Raw genomic sequence first — 24,850 nt, 5'->3', positions numbered from 1 at the left:
CCTCCAGTACCTTGTCCAAGTGTAAACTGCTCTTCATGTGTAAGCCCAGTTAATAGGAGCATTCAACTGTGGAGATATCAGGCTCAAGCCCAGCTCCACAACCACAACAGACAATTCCCAGCAACAATAGCCACAACTTGCATTTATCTAGCAATTTTAACATAACAAAACGTCCCCAGGCCCTTCACAGGAGTGTTATGAGACAAAATGTGACACCAAACCACATAAGTAAATATTAAAACAGATAACCAAAAGCTTGGTTAACCAAGTAGGTTTTAAAGGAGAATCTTAAAGGTGGAAAGAGAGGTGAAGAGGTGAGAGGTTTACGGAGGAAATTCCAAAGCTTAAAGCCTTGGCAACTGAAGGCATAGCTGCCAAAATAATAAAAGCAAAATACTGCGGATGCTGGAAATCTGAAATGAAAACAGAAAATGCTGGAAAAACTCAGCAGGTCTGGCAGCATCTGTGGAGGGAGAAAGAGAGTTAACGTTTCGAGTCTGTATGACTCTTCATCAGAGCTACCAATGGTGGATTGATTAAAATCACGAATGTGCAAGAGGCCAGAAGTAATTTAGGTTATAACCTGGATTGGGAAGCTGACTAAAATGTTTCTATTTGCCTCATTCATCTGATAAACTGAGACCAATAACAGTACCCCCAAAACACTCCAGGTTGAGATCAACTATAGCACTTCAGACTGGGATTGGCAGCTGGGAAACATCCAGGTCTGCTCAGTAATACTGCACCAAGTTCAGTTTACCCATTTGGTTATAAGAAATCATACAGTCATAGAATGATAAAGCGAGAAGGAGGACTTTTGGCACTTAATGCATGTGCTGGCTTTTCGGTAGAGTTACTCAATTAATCCCACTCCCCTGCTCTTTCCCCATAGCACTGTCAATTTTTTTTCTTTCCAAGTATTTATCCAATTTTCCAAACTTTATAAACCAACAGAAATGTATGATATTTTTATTCAGTCTTGGATTTCTTCTTCCTTAGCACAAACATATTTTCCCTTTGTTTTTTGCTTCAGTCCGCATTAGTTGTCGGTTAGAGCGATTATTTGCAATCATAATTATTCTTTGAATTCAAGATTGCAGTATATTATTAATCTAGAAATCTGTGGTCAGCTGATGTCAGTTGTCCCATGGATCTGTTTAGGTCCATAGAGTTGTCAGATTTTAAACCATTTTCAGATCCCTGGATCTGGTAACCAAACCCTACAAAACAACAAAAAGAAACTGAACAAAAATGCAAGAGTGAGAACAAAAGGGAAAGGCACAAAGTAACATCGAAAGAAAAGCACAAGAGCATGTAAAAAACTGAAAAAGTTATTGCAAGGCCACCAAAATCTGCCCTTGACACTTGTCCCTTCTTCCTACTCTGACACCTCCCTGTACAAGAGAAACAGCCAGATTTCAGTGACTTTAACTTCAGTGTGTTTCTTAGCTCTGCACTTTTCAGTAGTAAAGATAAAATGTTTTAAAAACAATCAAAATAAAAGAGAAAAATAGATGCAATGTACCTTAATCATATTTTCTGGGAACTGAAATTAATTCTTGATTCATCACTCAAAGTCCTTGACTTACCTTCTGTTTCCCCACAAATTTCCAGAACAAGCATAATGCAACATGTTGATTAATAACAATTGAATAAGAATTTGAATTTATATGGCTGTTATAATACCCCAATTTCATTGGAAAATGAATGGAATGAGTGCTCTTGGTTGCCATAGTCTAAAGGATTCTCTTCAAACATGTCTGCTCTTTGTCATTTGTGTAAATGGGATCAGTCTGTTTTGAGACTAACAAAAGTACTTTTCCCCATTTCAGCCTTGTAAGAGCCTTGTAAATAAACTGATCTCATTGCAGATTTTATCCAGCTCTGTGTTGAAGATAGCTGTTCATGCAAAAACTTTAACCTCAGTGGGCTTAGCTATGGAGGGAAAACTCAACCAGCATTCCACTTCCTGGTTATACTCCAGGGACCACCTGTCTGAAAACTGTGGCATGTTAGAGTCCAGTTTTGTGAATGCTGGCAGGGCTCCATTACTTCCTCCTCCAGAGCTGGACAATAAATATTGCAGCGTGATGGCTTTTGCGAGGAAAAAAAAATCTATTTTTTATGATAGCATGATGGTCCCTTTAAGAGCTAGCATTCTCTGAAAGAAGAATGCTTGTAAAAAAAAAGCAGACTGCTTCCAGTAAATGATCACATGACCAAGTTGCTTGGGAGGAAAACAATAGGATAGCAATGGGTCAACAAGAAGTTAATTATTGAGATGAGTAGATTATGGGTGTGGCTGTGGTCTCAGGCAAGGTTTTAGTTTTTAGTTTAGAACAATCTGGCTGCAGAACAAGGAACATCTCTTTCCAACAGAGTTCATTTGAAAAAAGAGTTCTTTTAACTCTTGTTAACTGTTGGCCTCCTAGAAGTGAGTTAGGCTTCTGGGATAGCCAAGCTGAGAAGAGAGAAAGAGTTTTAGACACAAGACTCTGGAGTTAAGGAACATTAAAACCAGGAGAGTTCTGACCTGAGGTGGCTATGCTTAAGACAATAACAATGCCTGCATTGAACAAGGAGTCTACAACCATGGGATGATTGGAGGAGATTCGAAGGGACAATTTTGCCAGAAGTAAGCGGAGGTCCCAATAAATCTCAGCCCTCATATAAATATTTGAAACATTACTCAGACCAAGTGGTTAATCTTACAATTTCTGGAAATATCTGACTTGAGTTATTGGGGGTGTAAGTCAAATGGGTGGAGAAGGAAAGTTGAATTAAAAAGTTTGGTTTAAAGTATAAGCATTTGTTCTCATTGTGCTTTTGGTATCTTTACTGTAGATGACTATTTAAGATAGAGTTGTCATTAGTATTCATGTTTTCTGATTTTTGCGTAGTAAAACTCTTTTGATTTAAACTGTGAATTTAGTGGCTTCATTCTTTTAGCAAATACCTGGGCTTTTGAATTCTAAAAAAACATGAGTTACATCTTACCTATGTTGGCGGGCTGGTTGGGGGTTGGGGGGCGGAGGCAGGAGCGGGCACAGAGCCAATCGCTGCCTGTGATCGACTGCACGCCGCCATTTTACGTGGGCGAGCCTATTAAGGCCTGCCCAGGGTGATGCAAGGCCAGTCGCGCTCAGTGCTACCTGTGCGGAAGGGGGGAGGAGGGAGAGTCGGGACCTACGCTCTTTCGCGCATGCATGCGAAAGAGTGCAGCAATCTTCCTGAAGCTGCCTCAGGGACACTAAGTTAATAAAAAAAATTTGTTATAAATAAAGTTTAAAAATATTTAAGCATATCCCCTCATGTGACAGTGTCACATGAGCTGGGACATGTTTGTGAGTGTGGCAAAATTTATTAAATTATTTTATAAAACCTTCAGGAAACCTCATCCCGCCTGTGGATGAGGTTTCCTGAAAAACGCGAAGGCTGCTTGGGCTCGTTGCCTGACCGCCAACTTTAAGATTGGATGGGCAGCGTTGTTAATAAGGTTAATTACTTTTTAAATGGCCTTAATAGGCCTTTGACAGTTCGGCAAGCACGCAGCCGCCTCTGGCGTGCACCTACCGAATGTAATATCGGAATGATGCACAATGACGTCGGGACGCATGCCCAACATCATCTCGCGTCATTTTGTGCATTGGCGTGTCGGGCCCGCCCCCACGCACTGATGGCAATATTCTGCCCTATGTTACTAGTCTCTATCGAGATCATAACAACAAGCTGTTTGACTATGAGGGCATCACATCTAATTCCATTGCTGCCATGACCATACTATCACACATGCGCACTTCCAGCTATTAGCAAGTACATGTTAGTTCTACTTTTCTTTTTGAAGTGCTCAAGAACAGAAACTGTGACTATTTTTTATTCCCTCTTCACCAAACTGAACAAGTTTGCTAAAGAATTGAGGTAACACAGCAGAAATTAGGAGTTAGAAAATCAGGAGTAATAAAATGGAAAAGACAGTATTTGTTTTTATAAATGATAATAGGTTGTGGAATAAGTTGCCAAGGAAAGTTATCAAGAGAAAATATAAATTGATTTAAATTGTGATTAGGGATACTACTGAAAAGAGAAAGGAGATGGTGAAAAGGTGGGTAAATTGAGCTAACATATTTGGCTGACTGGCTGTATCCTGTTCCAAAATATTTGTGTGCCTATGACACAGAGATTAACTGTTGCAAACCCACTGCTCCCTAAAATGAAAAAAACAAATACTTTTAAAGTGACATTAAAAGTAAATAAGAAGTTTTAAAAATACATTCAAAATGGTAATGAATCCATTTTTCATGAAAGTAAAATGGAGCAAAAATCAAAAGATTTGAAAATCAATAAAAACCAATGTTCTTGACATTGTCCCTTAAGAAACATAAGACTACAGCCCTTTTGTCCAAGAGTCCGTGTAGATATGTTTGAAATAGGATAAACTGTTAAAGGACTTTGAAGTTAGATACACAGATGTTGTGGCTAGTGTCTCCCATGGCAAAATTCTAAATAGGATGCACAGAAATGACAGGAAGTTCAATAGACTGCAGAAAACTTGCACCATGGGGACAGCCTAAAGCTACATTATGGTAAAATAAAACCAAATGATCAGACTCATTTTAAACTTTTACAGCTGTTGTTCAGAGTTCTTATAACATGCAGTAACAGTTTGAGCTAAGCATAATTTGTAGATTCTTTACATAATACTGTATGGTAACAGCAGATACATGTATGAAATGCTATAGTGCCTATATCTAAACAATAGTCAATTTAATGTATATAGGCAAATGTTGGAAATTGTGCACTGAGGTAACAGTCTGTGTTTACACTGGGCATTTCAACATAGTCCCTGGAATCTCTTCCTTTTGTTGAGATTCCATTAAGTTGGCCCTTGATGTCTAGAATCACCTGGAGAAATCGTTTAATGAAACCCAGCTATGCTAAACAGAATATCTGATAAATTCTCAGTAAACGAGATGAACACCTGGTCCCAGTTGGCGCAGATTGCACTATCTCTGATGTTCCATGTGATAAGGAAACAAGATTAGGATTCAGTGAGCTGTGAACTGAGAAACCATAACTTCTGAAGAGCTGCTGCCAGCTGCTGCCAATTGTTTATCTTTGAAGAAACCAGGACACCTGAGAGCACTGTAAGAAGACATTTTAATAACGCTCAAGGTTTAACTTAATTCTTTACAAACAAACTGTGTTTCTGCTGCAAACTTTGGGCATCCTCACTTGTGAATGTATCAGCTGAGCTTCACCACAAGATAACCATTCAATACGAATGAGACGAGAGATATACTTGAGTCAAAATTCAGATCTTTTAATTCAAGTTTTGAATAGTAGGGACGCGTTCACCTTTCTGGTTATGGGATTGGCAACCATCAAAATCACAATGGGGAACATGGATTGCCAAAATAAGCAAGTGGTGGGAGATAGGTAAGAGTCCTGATAAGTCTTGCCATTTTCACAGAATCACAGAATTATTAGGGTGCAGAAAGAGGACAATCAGCCGATCATGTCTTCACTGCCTCCCTGCTGATCTGATGTCCTCAAGTATACTTATCCCTCAGTTTAAGCGAAACATAGGGCAGAGTTATGCAGGCGGGCACGTGCCTGACCCGATCGGGCATAAAATAGCACGCAATGACATCGGCCGAGCGTTCCAAAGTCATCACATGCTCACGCAATATTTCGGTCAGCGGGCCCGCGCGAGGGTCAGCAGTGCACTCGCTAACAATTAAGAGGCCTATTAAGGCCATTAATCCATTAATTAAGGGAGATTTTTCACTACCCATCCAACATTACGGTTGGCGGGCGGGCGAATCAGCCAGGTGGTCTTTGCATTTTTGAGGAAACCTTATCCACGGGCAGGATGAAGCTTCTGACATTAATTTTTTTTTAATGTTTTGGACATAACTTTATCATTATATATATTCATCTGAGTGAGTCCTATGTGCGGACTTTTTATTCAGAATTTCCAAATCGTTATTTTTGATTTTAGATTCTTCAGCTCCCTGAGGCAGCTCTCTGCCTTCAGGGGACCTTTACTGCGCACTCCCCCATGCCTGCGCAGACTTCAGCGCCCGCCCTCCTCCCGCCCCCACCCCAGCAGCGCTGAGCATTTCGGCGAGCATTTCACAATGGCTGGCCATTAATTGACCAGCCAACGTGAAATCGCGGTCAGGGGCCGATCACCAGCGGCAAACCATTTCCCAACGGCTCCCAGGCCCACCCGACGACCCGAAAATGCTGCCCATAGAAAAATTATGGTACTGAATAAGGCCATTTGGTCCATTGTGACTGTGCAGGACTACCTCCACTTTAAAGCCTCTCCCAAGCACCTGATGCCCTGGAAAGATTTGAATGATTGAGAGCTGTTAGAGTGAGGTCAATGCACTTTGGTAAAGGTTATTTAATAACTGCAATCTTGTCATGAATTTTCCTACTCTGCTTCTTCCATATTCGGCATGTTTCCCGATTAAGTGGTTGAATGTATGCAAGAGGCACTAGTAGGCATTGGAATATATTTATAATAGATTTCAAACTTTTCTTCCCATAATTGGCACCATCCAAAATTCTCTTTTGTTTCCCTCTGTGTGTTTCCTCCTCCACAAATCAAATAATATAATCAACTTATTTTCAGTTCATCTTCATTGCAAGCCAACGGTATCTGCTCTGTCTGTCTACCCATTGTGTTAATTCATTCTGAAGCCAGATGGTAAAGTAGGAAACCGACACCAATCTTTTACTTCAAGCTAGATTTATTTACAGAATGCAACATTACATATTTCTGCCTCCTCCCTAATCAACACCCAGTGTCCCAGAAGTCTCTCTTTATAAGTGCCGAAGGTACTTAATCAATCAATGCTCTTCACTTCTGTATCCTTTAATCTTAATAAAATAATTTACAAACCATTAGCAGATTTCCCTCTTTTCTTTAAATCGAAATTTATTACACAAAAACAATATTTCAGAAAAAGGAAGCAAAGAGAAAGAGAATTTTTTTTCTCCATATTCTGTGCACCATTGGAGGTCTTGTGGTGTAGCTGGCAGTGACCCTGCGTCTGAGCCAGAAGCTCTGGGTTCAAGTCCCACTCCAGGACTTAGGGCCGAATGGCCTAATTTCTGTCCCTATGTCTTATGGTCTTATATGCCAATGATAGGTGATAAGGGCAGGAGAGAATCTTGGTCAGCCATGTGATGGAAAGAAAACTGGAGTCTCTACCATCATTGTCCATAGCTCCATACTACAACATGCATTTAAAAGTGCATGTTGCCACAGCAACTCGGATTCCTTGTGAGGGCTGGTTTGCTCAGGTGGCTGGATGGCTGGTGTGTATCAGATTGGTGCCAATAGCAAAGGGCTTGATTCCTATTCTGGCTGGGGCAGACATTAAGCAGAATGCCTCCTTGCCCTACCTGTGGTGGAGGTCACAGCACTGTGGGTTAGACCTGCCTTTGGCAAGAGAGCTGAAGAAGAAGATCCTGTACACCACATCAGGATGCAATACATCCCTCTTCCAGGACCTTCAATAGCCCCTTTGTGCAAGCATTCCTTTTTGTTCAGTTATCTAACAACTGATGACTTGTGTTGACCCATTTTATCTTGGAGATTTATTTTCTTTCTAGTATCTCTTTTACACTAGCAATGTCAATCTTTAAGTCTTTTTCAGTCATACTTTTTGTCAAACGTATGTTATTCCACAGGGAATGATTATCTATATAACATTCAATGGGCAAACTAGTCTCAGAATGCCCCTTGTATAGAATTTCCCCCAAAATATTTTATAAGTAAAACCTCATTTTCTGTTTCTTCGAAAGAAGCAATGTTTCCACAGCTAAGGTACTTTTAACCACCCTTTTTATTTTCATAGCTCCCTGAGCAAAGTGACAACATCTTCCATTTTGACACACCAAGAATATTATAAAACCAGCTTTACTCGAATACCCATCTGGAAGACTGGCATGAGAAGTGTTGTTAAAAAGGTCTAATGTCATATCCTTTGGATCCCCGAAGGCTAGAAACCTGGGTATGCATTGCTCTGTATTTAATTGTAGCATGTTTCATAATAGTACTTAGTTCCAATACATCAAAATTGGCATCTGGTTTTGTCTGGGTGTATTGTCAATTCAACTGTGCAGTCAAGGTTCTTAACTCTTCTGTTTTTTTCCTTAGATGTAAGATCATCTTTCTGTGATCTAGCACAATTTATCAGGATATGAGTAACACTTTCTGGATAAGATTGTTGGCTCAAGGTTACTGGTGACCTATTCTGATTAATGTCTAAGCTTATAATGACACTTGAAACCTGACTTTCAATCTTAAATTTCCCTTTATTCTATAACAAATTGCTCAAATTCCACAGAACCTCCCCATAGAAAATCATCAACATACATCATAAAGGCGCCTAAGAGTTTCCCTTTGTGGTACCAGAAGAACACAGCTAGATTTGCTTTGAACTGAGTATAGGTTACTTTCAGCAAGACAGATCTAACCAAGAAATACCATATCTTTTGATGCATCATTCAATCTATAAAAACATGTGTTTAATTTCTACAGCTTCCCTTCAACATTCCTTGCCTCTTTAGGCAGTTTCAAAAACACTTTCCTCTGAAATGGTTTCTCCCTGCAAAGATGCAGCTTTTATATTGATCGACCTGCATTCTCATGATTAAGAATTAAGAGAATTTTCAGGATTACTTACCCTGTTGTGGGAGATTCCACTCTAACATCTTGATCTCCAAGTGTCTCTTTGAAACCCTGAGCCACTCGTCTCACTTCAGCCTTCTCTGTCCCATCTGGGAGGACTTTTCTCCGTAACTCCTGCTCCTACTCCTACTCCTTCAGAGTTGATTCCTTCCAACCAGCCAACTCTTTTTTTATTTTGTCTCTCTTATTAACTTATCTTCTAATTTATTGGCATTCACCAAAACTTCCCAGTCATAAGGGCTTTTACTTCCAGCAGTTTTCTTTAATTATTCTGTAGTCCTTGTTCTATTGCATAATCTAGTCAAGCTATGGCTTCTACTTGCCCCCCTATGTCTTTCTGGACTACCAGTACAGGGTCTCTTCCTCCCATGATCAGAGGTTCTATTGGCAGCACACGATCATTTTGTGGTGCAAGAATCACTCCAGATCCACCATGAGAACTCGTATTCTTTTGATTTCTACTGTTTCACTGGGAGATTATGGTATAGTGATAATGTCATTGGACTAATAATCCAGAGTCCCAGACCAATGCTCTGAGGACATGGGTTCAAATCCCACCATGGCAGCTGGTGGAATTAAATATAATTTATAACATCTGGAATTTAAAGCTAGTCTCAGTAATGGTGACCATGAAGCCACCACCAATACTTGTAAAAACCCATCTGGTTCACTAATGTCCTTTAGCGAAGGAAATATACCATCCTTACCTGGTTTGGCCTGCATGTGACTGCAGACCCACAGTAATGTGGTCAACTCTTAATGTCCTCTGAAATGACCTGGCAAGCCACTCAGTTCAAGGGCAATTAGGGATGGGCAACGAATGCTGGCCTTGCCAGTGATGCCCACATCCCATGAAAGGATTAAAAAAACTACTTTGCCAGTGCATAGATCTTACCCCTTGCCCATCATTTTGGACATTTATCCACTGTTTGATCTTGCTGGTAGCTCTTTCTGAAAGGATTTCAGCTGCGGTGTACATTACCACAATGTTCTTATTTTCACACAAGTCTCTAAACTCATCATTCATAAATTCTCCCCCTTCCCCCCTCATTGTCGTTCAGAAATTAAACTGGTTCTCCCAGTCTGTCCCTATCAATTTTCCCATGACTCTATATACAATCACCCATTTGTCCTTATCATGTATTAATGTAAAAAGACTGAATCTGGTTGCCATGTCCATAAATTGTAAAATGAAAATCTTTCCATCTTTGTCCACACCTTTAAATCCATAGGTACTACTTCATTAAATCTTGTGCCAAGGGAAGACTTACAGTGGGACATGGAGGCATCCTTTGATACTTTTTACAGGTGTTACATTTTTCACCAATCTCTTTGATGAGCTTTGTGTATTCATCATCAACCATACCTGCATCCTTTAGTGGGATTTTTAATCTGTGATGAGAAGGATAAGCAAATTGTCTATGTCATTTTAAGACAATTTGTTTTTTCTCTTGCAAATTCTTATCACCTGATGCCATTGACACATCTCTTACATTCTGATTAGAAATGTCAGATTTTGTTAATGGGGTGCAATATTGCCCTTGATAGGGTAAACTGCACATCTACAGACTTTCCAAAAACAATTACTTTATCATGTTCCATGTCCAGTTTCATTAGTGCCTTTTTCATAGAAGGCTTGCTCACCATCAAGGGTATCTCATTAGTTATTACGTCAGTATTAATAGAGTGGCTTACCCCAGTTATTTTGAATGGAATCATCTTCAATGACCTCAATGTGTTGTCATCCCCAAACCTGAAACAAGTAGAACCTTCATACGCCCTGACCTTACTTTGATCCTTACTACTGAGTGAATCTTAATAACATTTTAACCAATCTGTTCTACACACTGTCAAGGGGAAACCACTATCTAACATGGCACAAATAAATGAATTTGTGACTAGTGCACTGATTACTGGACTAAAGCTTCTTGTGACTAGTACAGTCAGACTGATCATTATCATCATCAACAACCTCTGACTTCTCTATGTCATGCGTCACTTCAAAAAGCCTGTTATTCCTCTTTGGGTAGTTCATCGCATAATAATATTTTGAGTCACATCTGGAGCACCTGTTAACTGTTCCCAGACATTCCTGGTGTTATTTCATCTATTATTGCTACTCGAATCCTGTCATCTGCCAGATCTACTAAAAAATGCCTTCATCATCATTTCATGTGTTTGTAACTCTCTGTTGTACTGATACCTGTGCCCGTATCCGAACAATCCCAAGATGCTGCAATCATTGAGTCTTCCATCCCAGAATGTCCCATTTGTACAAAAAGGCTGCTGGAAATGACTGTTTCCCCAGGAAAAGCAGCAGACCAAAAAGGTGTCTTTTTGTCAAGACCTATTTTCACAACCCAGCAATTTAAATTCAAGCACTGAATAAGGAATGGCCAAATTGAATTACTACAATCGTTTATATGGTCTGTTAAATTCCTCTATGGAATCACCACTTATCTTCCAAAATCTATCAAAATCTGACCGTGCCGCATAGGCATCTAATGGATCATCTTTCTTGTAAATTTCATCCATGAAGCTTAATTCAAATCAAAGGTCCAAGGGAAGGATTTTCCCCTCGTCGGGTGGGCGTGGCAGGTGGGCCTGGGAGCGGCCGCGCAACGGTCCACCACTGCGATCGGGCCCCGACCGCGATTTTACGCTGGCTGGCCAATTAACAACCAACCAGCGCTGAAATGCTCAGAGCTACCTGGGTGGGGGTAGGGAGGAGGGCGAGCGCAGAAGTCAGCTCATGCATGGGGGTGCGCTCACAGAAAGCTCCCTGAAGGCACAGAGCTGCCTAAGGGAGCTGAAGATTTTTAACTTTATAAATAAAGATGGTAAAATTAAGGAAAACATGTCCCCTCATGTGACTCTGTCAAATGAGCAGGGACATGTTAGAAATGAGATTTAAACATTTTTATTTTATTTTTAATTAACAGCGGCAACCTCATCCCGCCCATGGATGAGGCTGTTCAAAAATCCAAAGGGTGCTTGGCCTTTTCGCCAACCGTACTGTTGGGCCAGCATGGGAAAATTTCATTTAATTAATGAATTCATGGGCTTAACAGCCCTCTTAACTGTCGGCAGGCATGCTTCCGACTCCCTTGCGCGCCCGCCAACCGAAATATCGCGCAAGTGCGTGATGATGCCGGGGTGCTTGCCTGACGTCATCGCACACTGTTTCACACTCGTGCACGCCGAGGTGAAAATTCAGCCCCAAATCTTCATCAGTATTCAACTGGTGGGCATTCAGCTCTCAAAATACTTAGTTTCTGATTCTAGTTCTCTTAGGAAGTGACAATGCCAAGGCCATACCTTGTTTTTGCTTCAGTAAGGACGTAACCTGTGTCCACATATCCAGTGTCAAACATGCTCATACTAACTACAGTATTATTTGCAATTTCTACCTGGGTTACATATAGTAGTAATTACAAGTGATGAATCCAAAGGAGCAAATGCAACCCTAATTAGTTAGATCAGACCAAAAGCAAAGGTTCAGGGTTCAGAACTATAGTTGCCTTTTGGTAAAAACTTAATACTAACAATTCCAAAGCATAAAACACTCCAACAAAGAACAATTGAGCTCCTACATTTAGCTCAGTAAGTTAATTCAGATAACTGCTGATCCATTAAGACTAGGAAGACCTGGGCTTGATCTCAGATCTGTGCTGAGTTATTGACCTTAGCTGGAATGATGGCTGAAGTGCTTCATTTGGCCCAGTGCTGCCCTCATTGTTCCTAATCCTAATCATGATCCAGCTAGCAAATGTGTTTGTTTGACAAAATGGGCCAAATATTTTAAACAATCATGGAGGGGGAACTGGAGGCAGACTAGCCAATAATTTCGTCATTGAACAGCGTGCCAGTTTGCTGGCATGTTCCCACCTCCGGGTTATTTTAGAGAAAGACAGTTGGGGTTGGGGGAGAGGCGGTGGTGGGTGTTGCGGGGGGGTTAGTGGTGATGACAGCTAAGGCCCTTGACGGGCCTATTAAGGACATAGTGCAGACGCTGATTGGAAAATTCCAGTTGGCAGTTACCACCCTGCCTATGCTGAGGCAGAATCCCAGTCAATGAGTGGAGATAGCCCAGAGGAGCAGACCACGGTGGGGGTCAGTGCTCCATATGTCATTTTTAACAGCCCTTCCCACCCCATGACTGTGGAGGGCTCCCCCCAGTAGTGGCCTGCCATGAGCGGGAATTTTTATTTTTACCTGTGCAAAAAGTCTTCAGTGGACACCTCCATTTTGAGACGCTCTCTCTCTCTGATATCTCTGATGGTGAAGCTGCTGATCTTTCAGGTCTAGGGGGCTTCCTATTGGCCCTCCAGCCTTGGGAAGATATCCACCATTCTTAATTGGACAGCAATTATGCACCCTGGCCACTTAATTGGCCTGCTAATTGGTCAAAAATTGCATGGGGCCTCAGGTGCCGGCGCAGTGGAGGGTTGGGATGGAGAAGTGTGCCCAAACTCAGGATCCCGACCCTAGAGTGAAAATCCAGTCCAATATGACAGATGAGGACAAGGCAAGGCGCGGTGGTGATGTTCCCTCTGATTGATTAGTTGATGAGATGGCAGGGGGACAGATTTTCTAACTGGTTATGTCCAGTTTTCTGGATGTAAAATGGGTGATTTCAATTGAAAAACTTGCTGGACATCTGTCATGCTGGATTTCTGCCCATTTTGCATCTGTTCCAATTTTACAACCATGATTTTAATTGGTGGAGGAAACACCTGGCAGTTTGTGGGGGGATTGAGTACATAATGATGTGGTGGCTTGAGTTCCGCAATGTTCTTCCATTTTGTCCACTTCACGGTGTTCTCTTTAGCTGCCTATAAAACCTGAATGTTTAGGGTTATTAGCACTAAGTTCTTTATGGAGCTCAGATTCAAAACCAGATTGCCACACTTTAAGACCATTACTAAGGCTTTTCTTTCTTTCTGTTTTTGTTGCCATGAAGGTATTTTAAGAACCTCTGTGACAATTGCTATTGTGCTGCCTCTCTGATTTTTGCTCTCATAAGACCAGGGTGAATTCTAACTTCTACATTCTTCCTAATTCTGCTTTTTGGAGTAAGGAGAAAAGGAGGACCAATGGATAGATGCCAGGCAGGTCAGAGTTCACCAGAGGTACTCTACACTTAACCATCAATACTCCCTGATACACAAACCTCCACTAATGCGAACAGCTGCAACTGCAAGGTTTGCAATTTAGACCCTGACTGAGTCATGCTGCTTGCTCCATCAAAACTTGTTGCCAAACTCCACCACAGGCTGATGGCGGTGAAGGTCACTTCAGATATTTATTGGGAACATCAGCAAAAAATAAAACAATTAGCTGTCCATGAATGTGTCAAGCTAGTGACCAATGCTTTGTTTGTTGAAGCAATCAATATTATCCTCTTCCTCATGGATAACCAGCAGTAGCCTTATGGAGTGACAAGTTTCCAAAATCACAGAATGTACTCAAACAAGCCCGCACAGTGTATTAGCTACCTATAGCTGATATCCAGCACCAATTAGTTAGACTGAGAGAGGAATATATTCTGTGTTCTAAGCAAATGTTAAAACTGAACATGCCAGGAGGCCTCAAACTATACAAAAATGTCAGTGTGAATACAATTAAGGAAATATCTATAGAATCAAAGCTGCCAATAACAATATTTATAGGTTTTTATACTTTACATTATAATACATGAAGCAAAAAGAGATCAAGAAGGGATGTAAATTAGAATACGCTGCATGATATATCATTCTCCTCAGGCTGAAGTTGATCTGAGTCATTGGAGAGTGCTTGTGACGTTTGGGAGCACCATTGTTCTATCTACATAAGTGGCATGTATTCTGTGATATGGTCCAACACCAACATTATGGTATCTGTTGACAGCTCAATTAGCTGTGTGCATAGAAATAGAAACAGCAGATACACATCCAAACATGTAGTCAATGGAGAATGTTTTCATCAGCTAGCAAGGATAGAAGAAAACTAGTACCAGTGGGAACAGCAGCCAGGATAAGAAAAGTAGATTTTTGGCAATTATTAACACGAAGCAGAGAGTATATGAAAGTTTTCCACAAGAACACCTGGGGAAGAATTTTCCCATTGGCGTGCGAGGGCGGGCCCCACACACACGCGCGTAAAATGATGTGCGGTGACATTGGGCGAGCGTCCCGACGTCACCGCACACCATCACGATATTTCATTGGGCGGGCGCATATTGATCTCCGATACGCGCCCACCTATAATTAACGGACCACTTAAGGCCCTTGAGGCGCCATTCGACGGTGATTTTTCGGCACCCATGCAATCTTCGGGTTGGCACACGGGCACAACGAGCAGGTGGGTAGGACATATTTGTATAAACCTCATTCACGGGCGGGATAAGAGGGCTCAGTGGGGTCGCGAGTGTGTATAGTCAAATATTGATTTTTCAAAGTTAGTGGTACTTGCCTGTGTGAGCTGCAATACTTCAAAATGCATACCAGCTGCTTGGTCTGGACTCACAACCTTCAGGTCAGCACTCTGCAGTGGGGAATCTTTTTTGGGCCTGCATGTTTCAGGAAGCCTTCCCTTAGCCTGGGAATGGGAGCTGAACTCTCCACTGGAGGCACCTCCTCTGAAGCGGAAGGGAGGGCTAGAAAGGGGAGGAGGCCAGGAGTGTACATTCATCCTCCAGGGGAGCCATCTTTGGGAGGTCAGGCGCAGGCACAAGGGGTGCAAGGCCAACAGGTAGTCCAAGGCGGAAGGGGCCACAGAAGACGCCACTATCCTGCTGCCAGGGTATGCAGGCAGCGAAGCAGCTACCTCAATATATCTGAGGTGCAGTGCCGAAGGAGGATCCGTCTCTCAAGGGAGACAGTCAACTATATCTGTCAAATGATTGGCCTGAGATCTCCGCGAAGTGTGTAGGTGGACACCCCATACCAGTAGCTCTAAAGGTCACAGCTGCCCTCAACTTCCATGCCTCTGGCTCCTTCCAGAGCTCGGTGGGTGATCTTTGCAGAGTCTCGCAATCAGCTGTCCACACTTGTGTCAAGCAGGTTACAGATGCTCTGTTCAGGCATGCATTGACCTTCATCCTCTACCGCTGGGACCAGGCAAGCCAGACAGAGCGAGCCAGAGGCTTCGCGGCCATTGCTGGCTTCCCCAGCGTCCAGGGTGCATAGACTGCACACATGTGGCCATCAAGGCAGGTGAGCCCAGTGCCTTCCTCAACAGGAAGGGCTTCCACTCCATGAACGTGCAGATAGTGTATGATCACAGGATGCTGCTTCTACAAGTCTGTGCAAGGTACCCAGGCAGTTCCCACGATGCCTACATCCTCAGACACTGCCAGGTACCGGGGCTCTTCAGTGCTTCAGCCCGACTGGATGGATGGCTGCTGGGTGACAAGGGTTATTCCCTCAGAAGGTGGCTCATGACGCCTCTCCGCCATCCAAGAACAGTAGCTGAGCAGTGGTAAAATAGGAGCCACGCCTCCAGAAGGGCTGTGGTGGAGAGAGCCATTGGTCTTCTCAAGATGTGCTTCGGACGCCTGGACCACTCAGGGGGTGCAGTCCAGTACCCCCCAGATTGTGTGTCGCCGATAGTGGTTGCATGCTGCACTCTCCCCAATCTTGCGCTGGAAAGCGGGGACACTGTGGACGATGAAGACGTCAACACAGGGGCTGCGGCTGCACACGATGACCCCAGCAGTGAGTCTGAGGATGAGCATGCACAGGGAAATGCTGAGGGGGTAGACGCTGACCCGGGCATACTCCAGGGAGGCAGGGAAACCCGGGAGGCTTTAATCCAATGAACCTTCAGCTAGCACACCACATATGGACCTCCAGGACAAGCCTGGGCTGTAGGCTCCACAGAAACATAAAAACTAGGAGCAGGAGTAGGCCATTCAGCCCTTTGAGCCTGCTCCGCCATTCATTATGATCATGGCTGATCATCCAACTCAATAGCCTGCTCCCACTTTCTCCCCATACTCGATACCTAAGTACAAAGTCTGCCTGGTTAGGAATATTAACTAAGGTCCTTGTTAATAAAGCTGAATGTTCCACAAAACACTTATTACATTTTTGGAAACCATCCACCTGCATGGCGACATGCCTGAATTTAATACTACAACCAAAGAAATTTAATGAAACAAAATGACAAAGGTGTTAAAAACCACACCAAGTCATAAAGGCCGGATTGCAGGCCAACACAAAAGCACCAGTGATAAACCCGTGGTGTGCCTAAGGTGCCTCATGTTTACTTTTTCGGGTGCTACTTCTTGGTGCTGACTCCTCGCTGGGAGTGGCAACTGAGACAGCCTGCTGACTCTGCTGTCCTGTTGGCCTCGATGACCTTGGCGGTCGTCCTCTGGCCTGCGGAGCCTGTGCTGGCCCTGCCTGGGAGGGTGCTGCCAGTTCCACAGCTGGCATGTCCCCAGTCGTCGCAGCCTCACCAGATGCAACGGTCACTGGCAGAGAAGCGGAGGAGCTGCCGCCCTCATCCGGGGCGCCCTGAGAGGAGCCAGCAGAGACGACAGGCAGTTGCTGCGCTGACATGAGGTTGCTTCAGACCTCCCTGCTCACCGTGGATGGATGGGCACTGAGCTGAGAAACTTGGTGCCCAGACCATCTCCCACATTAACAATGACCAGCTGAGGTCAATGCCGATGTGAGGGCTTACTGCTCCGAGCACATCCACAGGAAGCCCTGATGGGTCTGCTGGAGTAGCCTCCCCATGGGAGTTGCCACTCTCTCCATGGAGGACGCATGGCGCTCAGCCATGAGGCTCATTGCTTTGGCGATAGTCCACGTAGACTCCTCCACAACGGACACCAAGCCAAGCATAGCCTCATGCATCTCCACCAGATGCTCCCGCACACCCGGCAGCATTTCCTGCGCTTGCTGCGTCACAGACAACTCCAGAGGCACATCATCAGCCACCGACTGAACATGTGCCTGGTCCCCTGCAGTCCTCCGACTGCTGGCACCATGGGCACTCTCTGTCTCTGCCAGCTCCTCCACTGACTGTGAAGTGCCCTCACTGCTGTGCCCTGGGACACTAGCCAATGTTCTAATTCCCAAGGTGCTAGTATCTGCGCTGGTGCCTGCCTGGCAGAGATGGTGTGACGCTGGTGAGAATTCAGGGACCTCAGGTGTGAGAGGGGGCCTCTGCTGCTCCTCCTCCTCCTGGCCCTGCTCCGCTTATGCTGAAAGGAAGAACAAGGACATTGGATCAGTTAACGTGGAAACAATGTCAATGTGCATCCCTGTCCCCCAGATCATTATACACTTGTGCTTCCATAAGCAATGGTCAAGCCATGTTGCAAACTTCAATCACTGAACATTCGGCACTGCTATGGCTGTTGGGAGAACAATGGTGACCTCACTGCTGGGCAAACATACCTGCCAGTGGCACCCCAGCCTCACCGACACCAGTGGACCTGGGCGCATGGCACCTCTCTAAATCTAGGGCCTCCTGCTCGAAGTGGCTGAGAATCGCCAACTGTGCTGGGCAGCTGCCAGTCCTCACCCGCTCAGCGGCATTATGTGCATTCTTCTTCTGAAAAGGAGAGAAGAGCATTGATTAGTGCTACTTGTATCTGGATTCTCTTCACGGATGGCCCACCCCAACCAGAGTGAGACATTGCAGGGCTCCAGTGTCTCCTCACCCTGCTGCTGCCAAACACTCACGCAAAGATGCTAGGTCTGACCCCACCCCACCATCCCCCCCATCCCGCCCACTTGGTCAAATGATGCCTGCATCACATTAGGCACCACACGGTCTAACCTTCCATAGCAAGGAGGCGCAAGCACATGAAGCACAGAGGACAGCAGATCGATCAGTGTCACGCCACCTTGAAACTCACGTCCCAGCATGTCATCATCCTGACTTTGACATGTCCTGGAGTTCCAGCACTGTGCCTAGGTGCAGCTCCTCCAGGTTGCCCCCAAAACAGTAATGCGGGTCACAGTGTACCACATGCTACGGAGGCAGAGCCCATTTCTTCACCACCCTTTCAGGGTGGCCTCGGCATGGGCAATGTCTGCTGGCCCACCCAGCGAAGGACACATGCTGTCGATGATTCAATTCAGTCAGGCTTAGGGGGCGGTGGGGTGGGGGGCGCCAGGGGGGGAAAGCCTACCTGCTGGGTTAAGTGACCAATGCCAACATGGTACTCACCCTTCCTGAGCGCAACAGGTTGTTCAAGCGCCACACCACGTCGCGGGAGCTCACCACATCTGCCACCTCCCCCCAGGCACATTTAGTCATGGGGGGCCTCCTCCTTCTATCCTGGGGTACGAGGACCTCTTGCCATGCTGCCACCTCCTCGAGGATGGCAGCAAGGCAATCATCGGAAAAATGAGGTGCACAGTGCCTCCCTGCCCTACCCTCCTGCCTGGCCTGCTCACCAGCAGCGCTCTGGGGAGCCCTTCCACTGGCCGCGATTCACAGCCTTTGAACGGCTGAAGCAATTTTTTAAAACAGGCCGCCAGGTCGCCATTAGACCCAGCAGTCATTGCAGTCCTGCCGCCGCCCGGCCACTCCCACTGTCCTTAGGGGCCTTAATTGGCCTGCCCACTTAAAATGGCGGCGCGGACCCAATCACGGGCGTCGATCGAGTCGACGTCCGCCCACTCCTGCTCCGCCTCCCCACCAGCCAGGAAATTCTGCCCCTGGACAGGTAAAGAAGCATAATCGGAGTTTCTCTTGTTTTCACACTACACTCCAGAGCACATGATCTCACTGGGAGTAGTTACTCACACTGGTCAGTTTGTTATGTCGAATTGCATAGGGCAGAAATTTCCCAGCCCAGAAGAAGTGGATTCAAGAGCTGGATGGGGAAATCCTGGAAACCGTTGTATAGTTGGGATCCCAATGTGATGTCACCCTCTGAATATTGGCCCACATAATGGTATGAATTGACAGGATCGCTGACATTACCAGGAATTTTATTTCCATAGTTAACAAAATGTCAGGAATCCTGTGCTGAATAGTAGCAGATTTCAACACACAATAACTTGACAATAGCAAATATCAGTAACAAAGAATCCAGCAAGTCCTTATAGATCACTTTTTCGTATATCTTCTAACGTCTAATTACAGAGCAACATTGGCACCTGGAGTCATTAATAAATTTTTTAAAAAGAATGAATGTGCATGTACCAGTAAATCAAACTTTCCACATCCTCAGTACATCCCAAAGTCCTTCACAGCCAACAAGTAGTTTTGAAATGTGCCACACAAGGCACTGGGAGCAAAAATAAGTGAATAAGTCTGCCTGACTAATAAACCAGGTTTAAGAACAGACATATCCATATGTAAAAAAAAAACTGATGGTATTTCTTGTATTTAGCTGAAGCTATTCTGGAGCCTACAAGCTGATACCAGACCTCAGTCTCATTCTGCATGAACTAAAGCACAAGAAAACCCATATGTGTTCTTGCTATACTAGTGCCCAATATAGGGACTGCAGCATTTGAACTCAATAGGAAGTCTCACAGACTGACTTCAGCATAAACACTCCCAGTAGGTTTTAATACGGTTCACTAACATGTCTGAATAGTGGTTAGGTCTGACCACAGTATATTTAGGAGTAACCACAATTGACATATTAGCAAAATATGTATTATAGCAGAATTCACTCAAGGTTACATAATTAGAAAGCATCTGGAAGACGTGGTGAGGTGCAGAAACAAAGTCACATAAGAAACATCTGCAACCTTAGAAATGCAAATACATAATCATACTAGTGCTACATGTGGCCGATAGAAACATATGCAATATAATATTGTTTAATGCAATATTATTTTTTACCATAGTACTAAGGCCAGATGCCTAAGACTGAAGGGCATCACTGATATAATCTTTATTGATGATACAGGAAAATAGGTCAAGTTACAAGATAATTGTATTGTTAATTTTTTACTGGATTATCAAATTAGCTTCCCCATTTTAAACTCCAATTTGTATTGAATACCTGTTAAGGTGCATAGAAGGGTCAATATTTATAAAATACGATTTTTGATTCAGATGTTAAAAAGGTGTAATGGTATTAACTGGCACATTCAACTGATGTGCCTTCAGAATTTCACAATTACTGTCAATCAATCAACACGCCTGATGCAGATTCAAAGGTTTACTTTATGTCTTGAGTCTATGAGTTCACTAGTCGAGTAAAGTCGAATTGCACGCCTTCATATACACTTGTTAGCAATAATAGAGAGAGACCGACATAAGAACAAACTATGATTGGTTATTACAACAGAAGGCAGAGCACTAAATCCTTGTGTGCTCCCACAACCACCTCCAGCTCTCGACTTAGTTAACCAGTAGCCCGTGCTGTACAGTACTGTCACATGAGTAGTCCACTTGCATTCTCTTAAAGGTACATGTTACTCCACTTTACCACATCCCTCCCCCTTTACTTAAAAAATACAATTGACAAACCTAATAACATGTGAACTATTTACACTAATAGCTATTTACAAATCAAGTCTCTCAAGAGGCTTTCTCAGACATGTTGAGCTTCGCAGTTCAACATCCTCGGTTGGTTTCTCCGAGGCCTCCTTTTCAGAGGACAGTTGTCCACTAGGTTTCTCAGTGGATGATTTCACCGTCTTCCGGGCGCAGCCATGTTCACTCCTGCTGCCCCTCCCCTCAAAGCTGAAACAGATAAAGGGCAACAAGCACAATGCAACACAGAGAGAAAAAAAAAAATTGTTTTTCTGTTCGAGGATTCTCAATAATTCCTCTTTTTCTTCCTGCATGTCCTTTTCTTGATAGCAATGATCCATATCTCTGTCTTCTCTTTAATTTTGCTATTGGCTGGATTAGACTCAGGCGTGAGCTGAACGTGAGTGTGCTCAATAGTTGGGTTTTCTGACAGCTCTTCTGAGAACTCAAGGCCTTCTAGTTTTAAAACTTCAGGGCTTTTACGCAGCTGCTGCTTCAGCTCTTTCAATTCTTTCCTATTCTCATTAATAGTTTCCTGGAGAATCCTGTATTGTTGCCCCTTCTCAGCTAATTCATTCCTTAACTCGGCCAAAAATTGGTTTAACTCTTCCTTTTCTTCTTATCTTTTCAGTGGCACAAATTAGGAGCTGATTGAATTTTGTAGTGCACAAAAGTCCTTTAATAGGTTTTCCTTTTCTTTTCAAAGGATGCTGACTTCAGCTTGAACTCTTTCCTGGTGTAAACTTCTATGGGCTTCTCACATTGGGTCTTTGCACACTTTTTTTTCTGCAGTAGCGCTTCTGGTTTCCAATTAGGAACTTAGAGGGCCTTCAAAGTTTATCTCTCCCAGCCAGTTCCTTCCGAGGAGACTCGGTCCGCTGCCTGACATTATAAATAGGGGTAATTTTGCAGACTGTTCCTCATACTGCATCTTGACTTGACATATCCCTTTTGGTCTTATTTCTTCACCCGTGTATGTTTTCAATTTAGTGTCTGAAACTTCCAATCTTAAAGGATGGGTTCCTTTATTCAAGTATCTGAATGTATGTTCTCCAATGATGGACATCAATGGTCCAGTATCAACTTCCATCTTAACGGGTTGTCCATTGACTATAATGCCTACTTGGATTGGCTTGGTTCTACCCACTTTCAGGTTATATAATGAATGGATGTCTGATTCTATTTCTTCTGGTTCTTCCACGAGACATATGACATGATTCCTCCCTTTGTCTTTAAAATGCTGTCTCAGCCTATCTCTGCAGTGCCACCTTATGTGACCATAGCGGTGGCAGAAAAAGCATTCGACTTGTCTGAATTGTTGATCGCCCACTGCATGCCTAGATGCATTTCTGTCATTCATTTTTTGGGTTTTCACTGTAGTACTGCTGTTTTTTACTGATCTGTACATAGAGGGTGTTTCCTGCCTTTCTGTGGAGTCCGATGTTTACGTGGCTTTTGTTGCCGGTGCCATTTTGTGCATCTCTTATAGCTTCCGAATTTCTAACAGCACTGTCCATGACTGTGGCTAATTCTAATGCCTTATTGAAGTCCAGATTAGCTTTGGCTAGCAAATGCCTTTGAATAGTATCATCTCCTATCCTGCATATCAGTCGGTCTCTCAACATGTCACTAAAATGCATTCCGAATTCGCAATGTTCAATTAATGCCTTTAAAATGGCAACATAGTCAGATATTGTCTCCCCTGGAAGCCTATTCCTTGAATTGAACTTGAAGCGCTGCATAGTAACTGAGGGCTTTGGTCTCAGGTGGTTTTGTACAATTTTTATTAACTCATCGAAAGTTGAGTCAGGGGTGTTAGGTGACGTGAGGCTGCAGATCAGCCCGTTCATTTTGCTCCCGCATGTGGACAAAATAATTGCCCTCTTCTTTTCCTCCCCCGTAATGTCGTTAGTAGTAAAAAAGAACGCTAGGCATTTGACATGCTGAGACCAGTCATCTGAAATGGGGTCGAATGGATCGACACGCCCGAACTGTAGCATCGTGAACAACTGCAAGGGACTGCGCTTCTGATGGCTTCCCAGCTAATGACGAACTCAGATATTTGGCTTACCGCAGCTTTCTCGACTGCCATTGATCGATTCACGTTTTGCCTTCCGCAGAGTTGCCCTCTTTCTAGGGTCTCTTATAATTTGCTGTCCATATCCATTTTTCTTGCATGTATCTCTTTAAATGTATTGCCACTTTAAGAGCAATCCCCTTTTTTTTTAACTGAGGTTGTCTCTGCAGCTGTTGGCTTCTCTGTGCTGGGTTTGTCTTTCCCGTGCTTTTCGAGTTTTGGTGGGGGATCCCCACGATCGTGAGTCTTCTTCTCTTTCAACTTTGTGAAACTTTGTTCCTGTTCGGAAAAAAAAAATACAGCAGTGATTTCTTCTCCCTTTTCTGGGCGATTCTGCAGGGTTTTCCCCTTTTACTCCACAGGCTCTTTTGATGTTGGATGCCTCTCACTTCAGGAGACCCAGCAGCCTTGTGGTCCAATTGTGCCATTTCTTTTTGTTTAAATATAAAACTGCAGCACTGCTTCCTGCTCTGATTGCCGTCTATTTTACATCAAATATACAGATTCTCTTTCTAATGTTTTGCTCACCCGTCTTGTGAATTCTCACTGAGGAGTCTTGCAATTTTTTATCCTCGTTGCCAGTTTTATGTCTTGAGTCTATGAGTTCACTAGTCAAGTAAACTTGAATTGCATGCCTTCATATACACTTGTTAGTTGATGCTCGCTATCCATAATGGAGAGAGACCAACATAAAAACAAACTATGATTGTTTATTGCAACAGAAGGCAGAGCACTAAATCCTTGCGTGCTCCCAGAACCACCTCCAGCTCTAGACTTTGTTAACCAGTAGCTCGCGCTGTACAGTGATTGGTCAGTACTGTCATATGGTTAGTCCATTTGCATTCTCTTAAAGGTACATGGTACTCCACTTTACCACAGTTTAGGAACAATATGATGATCACTAATGTTGATTGGACATCTCAAAGAATAGGTGTCGTTGTTAATAGTTGTTAATCAGGTCAATGAGCGTTTCTCAGGCCTAGCAGATGCTTCTGTTCTGGTAGCTCTGGATTGGTTAACCAGCACTAACAATACTTCTTGAGCAGCATATCTAAAATAATGTAATGATTAGTTGGCCAAATGTTCAGATAATGGTTCAATTTAACCCACTGACTATGATAATATTTGAAATATGTTGTTGCCATTTGGTGGAGAGCAGATGATATTGACATGCTGATAATCCCGCAGTTTGGCCCTGAATGGAGTGCAAGTTGATGCCACACAGTCGGTAGTATTACAGGATAAAAGTTTTAAAGTTTTATCTGCAGGCTCAGTGGTCTTATCCATCATAGTTGTTACTGAAGGTTGACCATAACAGATGGAGACAGCATATTCTTTGGTACACTTCCATGGTAATGTTGCCATTTAAGTGGACATTGCTACTAAGGATGGACACATTGTTCATGGTATCGATGATGTTTCTTTCCAACTGCATGGAAACAGCTTTTGGTGGTTGTTGATGGAACTGAATTCCTTCCTAGTTGATGCCCATTCTAATTGTGGTATTTTTATTTGTGATAGATGGTTGAAACCTTGGTAACTTTCATTCTCAGAATTTTGGGGCTGCATGATGCTACATGATCTGTTATAAATAGATCTCTACAAAAAGGGGAATGCTA

The sequence above is a fragment of the Cetorhinus maximus genome, chromosome 6 (genome assembly GCF_964194155.1).
Source record: "Cetorhinus maximus chromosome 6, sCetMax3.hap1.1, whole genome shotgun sequence".
NCBI lineage: Eukaryota > Metazoa > Chordata > Chondrichthyes > Lamniformes > Cetorhinidae > Cetorhinus > Cetorhinus maximus.
This window is presented reverse-complemented; position numbering follows the sequence as displayed.